Source organism: Anomaloglossus baeobatrachus, chromosome 3, assembly GCF_048569485.1.
Source record: "Anomaloglossus baeobatrachus isolate aAnoBae1 chromosome 3, aAnoBae1.hap1, whole genome shotgun sequence".
In the NCBI taxonomy this organism is placed as follows: domain Eukaryota; kingdom Metazoa; phylum Chordata; class Amphibia; order Anura; family Aromobatidae; genus Anomaloglossus; species Anomaloglossus baeobatrachus.
This window is the reverse complement of record NC_134355.1, coordinates 31479087-31493651: the sequence shown is the minus strand read 5'-3', so window position 1 is coordinate 31493651 and position 14565 is coordinate 31479087.

The following is a 14565-nucleotide window of genomic DNA, read 5'->3' as shown; positions in this document are numbered from 1 at the left end:
ATTCGGTCTTGGTGAAGCAGTGGTATATTAGTGATGGAGGAGTGATTCGGTCTTGGTGAAGCAGTGGTATATTAGTTATGGAGGAGTGATTCGGTCTTGGTGAAGCAGTGGTACATTAGTGATGTAGGAGTGGCACATTAGCGATGTAGGAGAGATTCGGTCTTGGTGAAGCAGTGGCACAATAGTGGTGGTGGAGTGATTCGGCCTTGGTGAAGCGGTGGTATATTAGTGATGGAGGAGTGATTCGGCCTTGGTGAAGCATTGGCACATTAGTGATGGAGGAGTGATTCGGTCTTGGTGAAGCAGTGGTATATTAGTTTTGTAGGAGTGATTCGGTCTTGGTGAAGCAGTGGTACAATAGTGATGTAGGAGTGATTCGGTCTTGGTGAAGCAGTGGTATATTAGTGATGGAGGAGTGATTCGGTCTTGGTGAAGCAGTGGTATATTAGTTATGGAGGAGTGATTCGGTCTTGGTGAAGCAGTGGTACATTAGTGATGTAGGAGTGGCACATTAGCGATGTAGGAGAGATTCGGTCTTGGTGAAGCAGTGGCACAATAGTGGTGGTGGAGTGATTCGGCCTTGGTGAAGCAGTGGTATATTAGTGATGGAGGAGTGCTTCGGTCTTGGTGAAGCAGTGCTATATTAGTGATGTAGGAGAGATTCGGTCTTGGTGAAGCGGTGGTACATTAGAGATGGAGGAGTGATTCAGTCTTGGTGAAGAAGTGGTATATTAGTGATGTAGGAGTGATTCGGTCTTGGTGAAGCAGTGGTACACTAGTGATGTAGGAGTGATTCGGTCCTGGTGAAGCAGTGGCACATTAGTGATGGAGGAGTGATTCGGTCTTGATGAAGCAGTGGCACATTAGTGATGGAGGAGTGATTCGGTCTTGGTGAAGCAGTGGTATATTATTTATGTAGGAGTGATTCGGCCTTGGTGAAGCAGTGGTACATTAGTGATGTATGAGAGATTCGGTCTTGGTGAAGCGGTGGTACATTAGTGATGTAGGAGTGATTAGGTCTTGGTGAAGCGGTGGCACATTAGTGATGTAGGAGTGATTCGGTCTTGGAGAAGCGGTGGTATATTAGTTATGGAGGAGTGATTCGGTCTTGGTGAAGCAGTGGTACATTAGTGATGTAGGAGTGATTCGGCCTTGGTGATGCAGTGATATATTAGTGATGTAGGAGTGATTCGGCCTTGGTGAAGCCGTGGTACATTAGTAATGTAGGAGTGATTCAGTCTTGGTGAAGCAGTGGCACATTAGTGATGTAGGAGTGATTCGGTCTTGGAGAAGCGGTGGTATATTAGTTATGGAGGAGTGATTCGGTCTTGGTGAAGCAGTGGTACATTAGTAATGTAGGAGTGATTCGGCCTTGGTGATGCAGTGATATATTAGTGATGTAGGAGTGATTCGGCCTTGGTGAAGCCATGGTACATTAGTAATGTAGGAGTGATTCGGTCTTGGTGAAGCAGTGTTATATTAGTTATGGAGGAGTGATTCGGTCTTGGTGAAGCAGTGGTACATTAGCGATGTAGGAGCGATTAGGTCTTGGTGAAGCAGTGGCACATTAGTGATGTAGGAGTGATTCGGTCTTGGAGAAGCGGTGGTATATTAGTTATGGAGGAGTGATTCGGTCTTGGTGAAGCAGTGGTACATTAGTGATGTAGGAGTGATTCGGCCTTGGTGAAGCAGTGGTATATTGGTGATGTAGGAGTGATTCGGCCTTGGTGAAGCGGTGGTACATTAGTAATGTAGGAGTGATTCGGTCTTGGTGAAGCAGTGGCACATTAGTGATGGAGGAGTGATTCGGTCTTGGTGAAGCGGTGGTAATTTAGTGATGGAGGAGTGATTCGGTCTTGGTGAAGCAGTGGTATATTAGTGATGTAGGAGTGATTCGGTCTTGGTGAAGCGGTGGTACATTAGTGATGGAGGAGTGATTCGGTCTTGGTGAAGCAGTGGTATATTAGTGATGTATGTGTGATTCGGTCTTGGTGAAGCAGTGGTACATTAGTGATGTAGGAGTGATTCGGTCTTGGTGAAGCAGTGGTACATTAGTGATGGAGGAGTGATTCGGTCTTGGTGAAGCGGTGGTACATTAGTGATGTAGGAGTGATTCGGTCTTGGTGAAGCAGTGGTACATTAGTGATGTATGAGTGATTTGGTCTTGGTGAAGCGGTGGTACATTAGTGATGTAGGAGTGATTAGGTCTTGGTGAAGCGGTGGCACATTAGTGATGTAGGAGTGATTCGGCCTTGGTGAAGCGGTGGTACATTAGTAATGTAGGAGTGATTCGGTCTTGGTGAAGCAGTGGTACATTAGTGATGGAGGACTGATTCGGTCTTGGTGAAGCAGTGTTATATTAGTTATGGAGGAGTGATTCGGTCTTGGTGAAGCAGTGGTACATTAGCAATGTAGGAGCGATTAGGTCTTGGTGAAGCAGTGGCACATTAGTGGTGGAAGAGTGATTCGGCCTTGGTGAAGCAGTGGTATATTAGTGATGTAGGAGTGCTTCGGTCTTGTGGAAGCAGTGGTACATTAGTGATGTAGGAGTTATTCGGTCTTGGGGAAGCAGTCGCACATTAGTGATGGAGAAGCGATTCGGTCTTGATGAAGCAGTGGCACATTAGTGATGGAGGAGTGATTCGGTCTTGGTGAAGCAGTGGTATATTAGTGATGTAGGAGTGCTTCGGTCTTGGGGAAGCAGTGGTACATTAGTGATGTAGGAGTGATTCGGTCTTGGGGAAGCAGTGGCACATTAGTGCTGGAGAAGCGATTCGGTCTTGGTGAAGCAGTGGCACATTAGTGATGGAGGAGTGATTCGGTCTTGGTGAAGCGGTGGTACATTAGTGATGGAGGAGTGATTCGGTCTTGGTGAAGCAGTGGTATATTAGTGATGTAGGAGTGATTCGTTCTTGGTGAAGCGGTGGTACATTAGTGATGGAGGAGTGATTCGGTCTTGGTGAAGCAGTGGTATATTAGTGATGTAGGTGTGATTCGGTCTTGGTGAAACAGTGGTACATTAGTGATGTAGGAGTGATTCGGTCTTGGTGAAGCAGTGGCACATTAGTGATGGAGGAGTCATTCGGTCTTGGTGAAGCGGTGGTACATTAGTGATGTAGGAGTGATTCGGTCTTGGTGAAGCAGTTGTACATTAGTGATGTATGAGTGATTCGGTCTTGGTGAAGCAGTGGCACATTAGTGATGGAGGAGTCATTCGGTCTTGGTGAAGCGGTGGTACATTAGTGATGGAGGAGTGATTCGGTCTTGGTGAAGCAGTGGTATATTAGTGATGTAGGAGTGATTCGTTCTTGGTGAAGCGGTGGTACATTAGTGATGGAGGAGTGATTCGGTCTTGGTGAAGCAGTGGCACATTAGTGATGGAGGAGTCATTCGGTCTTGGTGAAGCGGTGGTACATTAGTGATGTAGGAGTGATTCGGTCTTGGTGAAGCAGTGGTATATTAGTGATGGAGTAGTGTTTCGGCCTTGGTGAAGTATTGTCACAATTCGTGATGTTGGAGTAATTCGGCCTTGGTGAAGCAGTGGCACATTAGTGATGGAGGAATGATTTGATCTTGGTGAAGTATTGGCACATTCGTGATGTAGGACTGATTCGGCCTTGGTGAAGCGGTGGTATATTAGTGATGGAGGAGTAATTCGGCCTTGGTGATGCATTGGCACATTAGTGATGGAGGAGTTATTTGGTCTTGGTGAAGTATTGGCACATTCGTGATGTAGGAGTGATTCTGCCTTGGTGAAGCAGTGGCACATTAGTGATGGAGGAGTGATTTGGTCATGGAGAAGTATTGGCACATTCGTGATGTAGGAGTGATTCGGCCTTGGTGAAGCAGTGGTATATTAGTGATGGAGGAGTGATTCGGCCTTGGTGAAGCATTGGCACATTAGTGATGGAGGAGTGATTCGGTCTTGGTGAAGCAGTGGTATATTAGTTTTGTAGGAGTGATTCGGTCTTGGAGAAGCGGTGGTATATTAGTGTTGGAGGAGTGATTCGGTCTTGGTGAAGCAGTGGTACATTAGTGATGTAGGAGTGATTCGGCCTTGGTGAAGCAGTGGTAAATTAGTGATGGAGGAGTGATTCGGTCTTGGTGAAGCGGTGGTACATTAGTGATGTAGGAGTGATTCGGTCTTGGAGAACCGGTGGTATATTAGTTATGGAGGCGTGATTCTGTCTTGGTGAAGCGGTGGTACATTAGTGATGTAGGAGTGATTCGGTCTTGGTGAAGCGGTGGTATATTAGTGATGGAGGAGTGTTTCGGCCTTGGTGAAGTATTGGCACTGTCTTGGTGAAGCAGTGGTATATTAGTTATGGAGGAGTGATTCGGTCTTGGTGAAGCAGTGGTATATTAGTGATGTAGGAGTGGCACATTAGCGATGTAGGAGCGATTCGGTCTTGGTAAAGCAGTGGCACATTAGTGGTGGAGGACTGATTCGGCCTTGGTGAAGCAGTGGTATATTAGTGATGGAGGAGCGATTCGGTCTTGGTGAAGCAGTGGTATATTAGTGATGTAGGAGTGATTCGGTCTTGGGGAAGCAGTGGTACATTAGTGGTGTAGGAGTGATTCGGTCTTGGGGAAGCAGTGGCACATTAGTGATGGAGGAGCGATTCGGTCTTGGTGAAGCAGTGGCACATTAGTGATGGAGGAGTGATTCGGTCTTGGTGAAGCAGTGGTATATTAGTGATGGAGGAGTGATTCGGTCTTGGTGAAGCGGTGGTACATTAGTGATGGAGGAGTGATTCGGTCTTGGTGAAGCAGTAGTATATTAGTGATGTAGCAGTGATTCGGTCTTGGTAAAGCGGTGGTACATTAGTGATGGAGGAGTGATTCAGTCTTGGTGAAGCAGTGGTATATTAGTGATGTAGGAGTGATTCGGTCTTGGTGAAGCAGTGGTACATTAGTGATGTAGGAGTGATTCGGTCATGGTGAAGCAGTGGCACATTAGTGATGGAGGAGTGATTCGGTCTTGGTGAAGCAGTGGCACATTAGTGATGGAGGAATGATTCGGTCTTGGTGAAGCAGTGGTACATTAGTGATGTAGGAGTGATTCGGTGTTGGGGATGCAGTGGCACATTAGGGATGTAGGAGTGATTCGGTCTTGGTGAAGCAGTGGCACGTTAGTGATGTAGGAGTGATTCGGTCTTGGTGAAGCAGTGGCACATTAGTGATGGAGGAGTGATTCGGTCTTGGTGAAGCAGTGGTACATTAGTGGTGTAGGAGTGATTCGGTCTTGGGGAAGCAGTGGTACATTAGTGATGTATGAGTGATTCGGTTTTGGGGAAGCAGTGGTACATTAGTGATGTAGGAGTGATTCCGTCTTGGGGAAGCAGTGGTACATTAGTGATGGAGGAGTGATTCGGTGTTGGGGAAGCAGTGGCACATTAATGATGTAGGAGTGATTTGGTCTTGGTGAAGCAGTGGCACATTAGTGATGAAGGAGTGATTCGATCTTGGGGAAGCGGTGGTACATTAGTGATGTAGGATTGATTCGGTGTTGGGGAAGCAGTGGCACATTAGTGATGTAGGAGTGATTCGGTCTTGGTGAAGCAGTGGCACATTAGTGATGAAGGAGTGATTCGGTCTTGGGGAAGCAGTGGCACATTAGTGATGGAGGAGTGATTCGGTCTTGGTGAAGCGGTGGTATATTAGTGATGTAGGAGTGATTCGGTCTTGGTGAAGCAGTGGCACATTAGTGATGAAGGAGTGATTCGGTCTTGGTGAAGCGGTGGTACATTAGTGATGTAGGAGTGATTAGGTCTTGGTGAAGCGGTGGTACATTAGTGATGAAGGAGTGATTCGGTCTTGGTGAAGCGGTGGTACATTAGGGATGTAGGAGTGATTCGGTCTTGGTGAAGCAGTGGCACATTAGCGATGTAGGAGTGATTCGGTCTTGGTGAAGCGGTGGTACATTAGTGATGTAGGAGTGATTTGGTCTTGGGGAAGCAGTGGCACATTAGTGATGAAGGAGTGATTCGGTCTTGGTGAAGCAGTGGCACATTAGTGCTGTAGGAGTGATTCGGTCATGGTGAAGCGGTGGTACATTAGTGATGTAGGAGTGATTAGGTCTTGGTGAAGCGGTGGTACATTAGTGATGAAGGAGTGATTCGGTCTTGGTGAAGCGGTGGTACATTAGTGATGTAGGAGTGATTCGGTCTTGGTGAAGCAGTGGCACATTAGCGATGTAGGAGTGATTCAGTCTTGGTGAAGCGGTGGTATATTAGTGATGTAGGAGTGATTCGGTCTTGGTGAAGCAGTGGTACGTTAGTGATGTAGGAGTGATTTGGTCTTGGGGAAGCAGTGGCACATTAGTGATGAAGGAGTGATTCGGTCTTGGGGAATCAGTGGCACATTAGTGATGGAGGAGTGATTCGGTCTTGGTGAAGCGGTGGTATATTAGTGATGTAGGAGTGATTCGGTCTTGGTAAAGCAGTGGCACATTAGTGATGTAGGAGTGATTCGGTCTTGGTAAAGCAGTGGCACATTAGTCATGAAGGAGTGATTCGGTCTTGGTGAAGCATTGGTACATTCGTGATGTAGGAGTGATCCGGCCTTGGTGAAGCAGTGGCACATTAGTGATGAAGGAGTGATTAGGTCTTGGTGAAGCGGTGGTACATTAGTGATGAAGGAGTGATTCGGTCTTGGTGAAGCGGTGGTACATTAGTGATGTAGGAGTGATTCGGTCTTGGTGAAGCAGTGGCACATTAGCGATGTAGGAGTGATTTGGTCTTGGGGAAGCAGTGGCACATTAGTGATGAAGGAGTGATTCGGTCTTGGGGAAGCAGTGGCACATTAGTGATGGAGGAGTGATTCGGTCTTGGTGAAGCGGTGGTATATTAGTGATGTAGGAGTGATTCGGTCTTGGTAAAGCAGTGGCACATTAGTGATGTAGGAGTGATTCGGTCTTGGTGAAGCAGTGGCACATTAGTGATGAAGGAGTGATTCGGTCTTGGTGAAGCAGTGGCACATTAGTGATGGAGGAGTGATTCGGTCTTGGTGAAGCAGTGGTACATTAGTGATGTAGGAGTGATTCGGTCTTGGTGAAGCAGTGGCACATTAGTGATGAAGGAGTGATTCGGTCTTGGTGAAGCAGTGGCACATTAGTGCTGTAGGAGTGATTCGGTCTTGGTGAAGCGGTGGTACATTAGTGATGTAGGAGTGATTAGGTCTTGGTGAAGCGGTGGTACATTAGTGATGAAGGAGTGATTCGGTCTTGGTGAAGCGGTGGTACATTAGTGATGTAGGAGTGATTCGGTCTTGGTGAAGCAGTGGCACATTAGCGATGTAGGAGTGATTCGGTCTTGGTGAAGCGGTGGTATATTAGTGATGTAGGAGTGATTCGGTCTTGGTGAAGCAGTGGTACGTTAGTGATGAAGGAGTGATTCGGTCTTGGGGAAGCAGTGGCACATTAGTGATGGAGGAGTGATTCGGTCTTGGTGAAGCGGTGGTATATTAGTGATGTAGGAGTGATTCAGTCTTGGTAAAGCAGTGGCACATTAGTGATGTAGGAGTGATTCAGTCTTGGTGAAGCAGTGGCACATTAGTGATGAAGGAGTGATTAGGTCTTGGTGAAGCAGTGGCACATTAGTGATGGAGGAGTGATTCGGTCTTGGTGAAGCAGTGGTACATTAGTGATGTAGGAGTGATTCGGTCTTGGTGAAGCAGTGGCACATTAGTGATGAAGGAGTGATTCGGTCTTGGTGAAGCATTGGCACATTAGAGATGGAGGAGTGATTCGGTCTTGGTGAAGTATTGGTACATTCGTGATGTAGGAGTGATCCGGCCTTGGTGAAGCAGTGACACATTAGTGATGGAGGAGTGATTTGGTCTTGGTGAAGTATTGGCACATTCGTGATGTAGGAGTGATTCGGCCTTGGTGAAGCGGTGGTATATTAGTGATGGAGGAGTGATTCGGCCTTGGTGAAGCATTGGCACATTAGTGATGGAGGAGTGATTCGGTCTTGGTAAAGCAGTGGTATATTAGTTTTGTAGGAGTGATTCGGTCTTGGTGAAGCAGTGGCACATTAGTGATGGAGGAGTGATTCGGTCTTGGTGAAGCAGTGGTACATTAGTGATGTAGGAGTGATTCGGTCTTGGTGAAGCAGTGGCACATTAGTGATGAAGGAGTGATTCGGTCTTGGTGAAGCAGTGGCACATTAGTGCTGTAGGAGTGATTCGGTCTTGGTGAAGCAGTGGCACATTAGCGATGTAGGAGTGATTCGGTCTTGGTGAAGCGGTGGTATATTAGTGATGTAGGAGTGATTCGGTCTTGGTGAAGCAGTGGTACGTTAGTGATGAAGGAGTGATTCGGTCTTGGGGAAGCAGTGGCACATTAGTGATGGAGGAGTGATTCGGTCTTGGTGAAGCGGTGGTATATTAGTGATGTAGGAGTGATTCGGTCTTGGTAAAGCAGTGGCACATTAGTGATGTAGGAGTGATTCGGTCTTGGTGAAGCAGTGGCACATTAGTGATGAAGGAGTGATTCGGTCTTGGTGAAGCAGTGGCACATTAGTGATGGAGGAGTGATTCGGTCTTGGTGAAGCAGTGGTACATTAGTGATGTAGGAGTGATTCGGTCTTGGTGAAGCAGTGGCACATTAGTGATGAAGGAGTGATTCGGTCTTGGTGAAGCATTGGCACATTAGAGATGGAGGAGTGATTCGGTCTTGGTGAAGTATTGGTACATTCGTGATGTAGGAGTGATCCAGTTTTGGTGAAGCAGTGACACATTAGTGATGGAGGAGTGATTTGGTCTTGGTGAAGTATTGGCACATTCGTGATGTAGGAGTGATTCGGCCTTGGTGAAGCGGTGGTATATTAGTGATGGAGGAGTGATTCGGCCTTGGTGAAGCATTGGCACATTAGTGATGGAGGAGTGATTCGGTCTTGGTGAAGCAGTGGTATATTAGTTTTGTAGGAGTGATTCGGTCTTGGTGAAGCAGTGGCACATTAGTGATGAAGGAGTGATTCGGTCTTGGTGAAGCAGTGGCACATTAGTGATGGAGGAGTGATTCGGTCTTGGTGAAGCAGTGGCACATTAGTGATGAAGGAGTGATTCGGTCTTGGTGAAGCAGTGGCACATTAGTGCTGTAGGTGTGATTCGGTCTTGGTGAAGCAGTGGTACATTAGTGATGTAGGAGTGATTAGGTCTTGGTGAAGCGGTGGTACATTAGTGATGTAGGAGTGATTCGGTCTTGGTGAAGCAGTGGCACATTAGCGATGTAGGAGTGATTCGGTCTTGGTGAAGCAGTGGCACATTAGTGCTGTAGGAGTGATTCGGTCTTGGTGAAGCGGTGGTATATTAGTGATGGAGGAGTGATTCGGTCTTGGTGAAGCAGTGGTACGTTAGTGATGTAGGAGTGATTTGGTCTTGGGGAAGCAGTGGCACATTAGTGATGAAGGAGTGATTCGGTCTTGGGGAAGCAGTGGCACATTAGTGATGGAGGAGTGATTCGGTCTTGGGGAAGCAGTGGTACATTAGTGATGTAGGAGTGATTTGGTCTTGGTGAAGCAGTGGTACATTAGTGATGGAGGAGTGATTCGGTCTTGGGGAAGCAGTGGCACATTAGTGATGTAGGAGTGATTCGGTCTTGGTGAAGCAGTGGTACATTAGTAATGTAGCAGTGATTTGGTCTTGGTGAAGCGGTGGTACATTAGTGATGAAGGAGTGATTCGGTCTTGGTGAAGCAGTGGCACATTAGTGCTGTAGGAGTGATTCGGTCTTGGTGAAGCGGTGGTACATTAGTGATGTAGTACTGATTAGGTCTTGGTGAAGCGGTGGTACATTAGTGATGAAGGAGTGATTCGGTCTTGGTGAAGCGGTGGTACATTAGTGATGTAGGAGTGATTCGGTCTTGGTGAAGCAGTGGCACATTAGCGATGTAGGAGTGATTCGGTCTTGGTGAAGCGGTGGTATATTAGTGATGTAGGAGTGATTCGGTCTTGGTGAAGCAGTGGTACGTTAGTGATGAAGGAGTGATTTGGTCTTGGGGAAGCAGTGGCACATTAGTGATGGAGGAGTGATTCGGTCTTGGTGAAGCGGTGGTATATTAGTGATGTAGGAGTGATTCGGTCTTGGTAAAGCAGTGGCACATTAGTGATGTAGGAGTGATTCAGTCTTGGTGAAGCAGTGGCACATTAGTGATGAAGGAGTGATTCGGTCTTGGTGAAGCAGTGGCACATTAGTGATGGAGGAGTGATTCGGTCTTGGTGAAGCAGTGGTACATTAGTGATGTAGGAGTGATTCGGTCTTGGTGAAGCAGTGGCACATTAGTGATGAAGGAGTGATTCGGTCTTGGTGAAGCATTGGCACATTAGAGATGGAGGAGTGATTCGGTCTTGGTGAAGTATTGGTACATTCGTGATGTAGGAGTGATCCGGCCTTGGTGAAGCAGTGACACATTAGTGATGGAGGAGTGATTTGGTCTTGGTGAAGTATTGGCACATTCGTGATGTAGGAGTGATTCGGCCTTGGTGAAGCGGTTGTATATTAGTGATGGAGGAGTGATTCGGCCTTGGTGAAGCATTGGCACATTAGTGATGGAGGAGTGATTCGGTCTTGGTGAAGCAGTGGTATATTAGTTTTGTAGGAGTGATTCGGTCTTGGTGAAGCAGTGGCACATTAGTGATGGAGGAGTGATTCGGTCTTGGTGAAGCAGTGGTACATTAGTGATGTAGGAGTGATTCGGTCTTGGTGAAGCAGTGGCACATTAGTGATGAAGGAGTGATTCGGTCTTGGTGAAGCAGTGGCACATTAGTGCTGTAGGAGTGATTCGGTCTTGGTGAAGCAGTGGCACATTAGCGATGTAGGAGTGATTCGGTCTTGGTGAAGCGGTGGTATATTAGTGATGTAGGAGTGATTCAGTCTTGGTGAAGCAGTGGTACGTTAGTGATGAAGGAGTGATTTGGTCTTGGGGAAGCAGTGGCACATTAGTGATGGAGGAGTGATTCGGTCTTGGTGAAGCGGTGGTATATTAGTGATGTAGGAGTGATTCGGTCTTGGTAAAGCAGTGGCACATTAGTGATGTAGGAGTGATTCGGTCTTGGTGAAGCAGTGGCACATTAGTGATGAAGGAGTGATTCGGTCTTGGTGAAGCAGTGGCACATTAGTGATGGAGGAGTGATTCGGTCTTGGGGAAGCAGTGGTACATTAGTGATGTAGGAGTGATTTGGTCTTGGTGAAGCAGTGGTACATTAGTGATGGAGGAGTGATTCGGTCTTGGGGAAGCAGTGGCACATTAGTGATGTAGGAGTGATTCGGTCTTGGTGAAGCAGTGGTACATTAGTAATGTAGCAGTGATTTGGTCTTGGTGAAGCGGTGGTACATTAGTGATGAAGGAGTGATTCGGTCTTGGTGAAGCAGTGGCACATTAGTGCTGTAGGAGTGATTCGGTCTTGGTGAAGCGGTGGTACATTAGTGATGTAGTACTGATTAGGTCTTGGTGAAGCGGTGGTACATTAGTGATGAAGGAGTGATTCGGTCTTGGTGAAGCGGTGGTACATTAGTGATGTAGGAGTGATTCGGTCTTGGTGAAGCAGTGGCACATTAGCGATGTAGGAGTGATTCGGTCTTGGTGAAGCGGTGGTATATTAGTGATGTAGGAGTGATTCGGTCTTGGTGAAGCAGTGGTACGTTAGTGATGAAGGAGTGATTTGGTCTTGGGGAAGCAGTGGCACATTAGTGATGGAGGAGTGATTCGGTCTTGGTGAAGCGGTGGTATATTAGTGATGTAGGAGTGATTCGGTCTTGGTAAAGCAGTGGCACATTAGTGATGTAGGAGTGATTCAGTCTTGGTGAAGCAGTGGCACATTAGTGATGAAGGAGTGATTCGGTCTTGGTGAAGCAGTGGCACATTAGTGATGGAGGAGTGATTCGGTCTTGGTGAAGCAGTGGTACATTAGTGATGTAGGAGTGATTCGGTCTTGGTGAAGCAGTGGCACATTAGTGATGAAGGAGTGATTCGGTCTTGGTGAAGCATTGGCACATTAGAGATGGAGGAGTGATTCGGTCTTGGTGAAGTATTGGTACATTCGTGATGTAGGAGTGATCCGGCCTTGGTGAAGCAGTGACACATTAGTGATGGAGGAGTGATTTGGTCTTGGTGAAGTATTGGCACATTCGTGATGTAGGAGTGATTCGGCCTTGGTGAAGCGGTTGTATATTAGTGATGGAGGAGTGATTCGGCCTTGGTGAAGCATTGGCACATTAGTGATGGAGGAGTGATTCGGTCTTGGTGAAGCAGTGGTATATTAGTTTTGTAGGAGTGATTCGGTCTTGGTGAAGCAGTGGCACATTAGTGATGGAGGAGTGATTCGGTCTTGGTGAAGCAGTGGTACATTAGTGATGTAGGAGTGATTCGGTCTTGGTGAAGCAGTGGCACATTAGTGATGAAGGAGTGATTCGGTCTTGGTGAAGCAGTGGCACATTAGTGCTGTAGGAGTGATTCGGTCTTGGTGAAGCAGTGGCACATTAGCGATGTAGGAGTGATTCGGTCTTGGTGAAGCGGTGGTATATTAGTGATGTAGGAGTGATTCAGTCTTGGTGAAGCAGTGGTACGTTAGTGATGAAGGAGTGATTTGGTCTTGGGGAAGCAGTGGCACATTAGTGATGGAGGAGTGATTCGGTCTTGGTGAAGCGGTGGTATATTAGTGATGTAGGAGTGATTCGGTCTTGGTAAAGCAGTGGCACATTAGTGATGTAGGAGTGATTCGGTCTTGGTGAAGCAGTGGCACATTAGTGATGAAGGAGTGATTCGGTCTTGGTGAAGCAGTGGCACATTAGTGATGGAGGAGTGATTCGGTCTTGGTGAAGCAGTGGTACATTAGTGATGTAGGAGTGATTCGGTCTTTGTGAAGCAGTGGCACATTAGTGATGAAGGAGTGATTCGGTCTTGGTGAAGCATTGGCACATTAGAGATGGAGGAGTGATTCGGTCTTGGTGAAGTATTGGTACATTCGTGATGTAGGAGTGATCCGGCCTTGGTGAAGCAGTGACACATTAGTGATGGAGGAGTGATTTGGTCTTGGTGAAGTATTGGCACATTCGTGATGTAGGAGTGATTCGGCCTTGGTGAAGCGGTGGTGTATTAGTGATGGAGGAGTGATTCGGCCTTGGTGAAGCATTGGCACATTAGTGATGGAGGAGTGATTCGGTCTTGGTGAAGCAGTGGTATATTAGTTTTGTAGGAGTGATTCGGTCTTGGTGAAGCAGTGGCACATTAGTGATGAAGGAGTGATTCGGTCTTGGTGAAGCAGTGGCACATTAGTGATGGAGGAGTGATTCGGTCTTGGTGAAGCAGTGGTACATTAGTGATGTAGGAGTGATTCGGTCTTGGTGAAGCAGTGGCACATTAGTGATGAAGGAGTGATTCGGTCTTGGTGAAGCAGTGGCACATTAGTGCTGTAGGAGTGATTCGGTCTTGGTGAAGCAGTGGTACATTAGTGATGTAGGAGTGATTAGGTCTTGGTGAAGCGGTGGTACATTAGTGATGTAGGAGTGATTCGGTCTTGGTGAAGCAGTGGCACATTAGCGATGTAGGAGTGATTCAGTCTTGGTGAAGCAGTGGCACATTAGTGCTGTAGGAGTGATTCGGTCTTGGTGAAGCGGTGGTATATTAGTGATGGAGGAGTGATTCGGTCTTGGTGAAGCAGTGGTACGTTAGTGATGTAGGAGTGATTTGGTCTTGGGGAAGCAGTGGCACATTAGTGATGGAGGAGTGATTCGGTCTTGGGGAAGCAGTGGCACATTAGTGATGGAGGAGTGATTCGGTCTTGGGGAGCAGTGGCACATTAGTGATGGAGGAGTGATTCGGTCTTGGGGAAGCAGTGGTACATTAGTGATGTAGGAGTGATTTGGTCTTGGTGAAGCAGTGGTACATTAGTGATGGAGGAGTGATTCGGTCTTGGGGAAGCAGTGGCACATTAGTGATGTAGGAGTGATTCGGTCTTGGTGAAGCAGTGGCACATTAGTGATGTAGGAGTGATTCGGTCTTGGTGAAGCGGTGGTATATTAGTGATGGAGGAGTGATTCGGTCTTGGTGAAGCAGTGGTACGTTAGTGATGTAGGAGTGATTTGGTCTTGGGGAAGCAGTGGCACATTAGTGATGGAGGAGTGATTCGGTCTTGGGGAAGCAGTGGCACATTAGTGATGGAGGAGTGATTCGGTCTTGGGGAGCAGTGGCACATTAGTGATGGAGGAGTGATTCGGTCTTGGGGAAGCAGTGGTACATTAGTGATGTAGGAGTGATTCGGTCTTGGTGAAGCAGTGGTACATTAGTGATGGAGGAGTGATTCGGTCTTGGGGAAGCAGTGGCACATTAGTGATGTAGGAGTGATTCGGTCTTGGTGAAGCAGTGGTACATTAGTAATGTAGCAGTGATTTGGTCTTGGTGAAGCAGTGGTACATTAGTAATGTAGCAGTGATTTGGTCTTGGTGAAGCGGTGGTACATTAGTGATGTAGGAGTGATTCAGTAAAGACTCATCTCCTTACACATTGGTTCGGAACATATGCACTTTCCCTGACGGCTTATTTTCTCCTGTTCACTGTCTGTATTC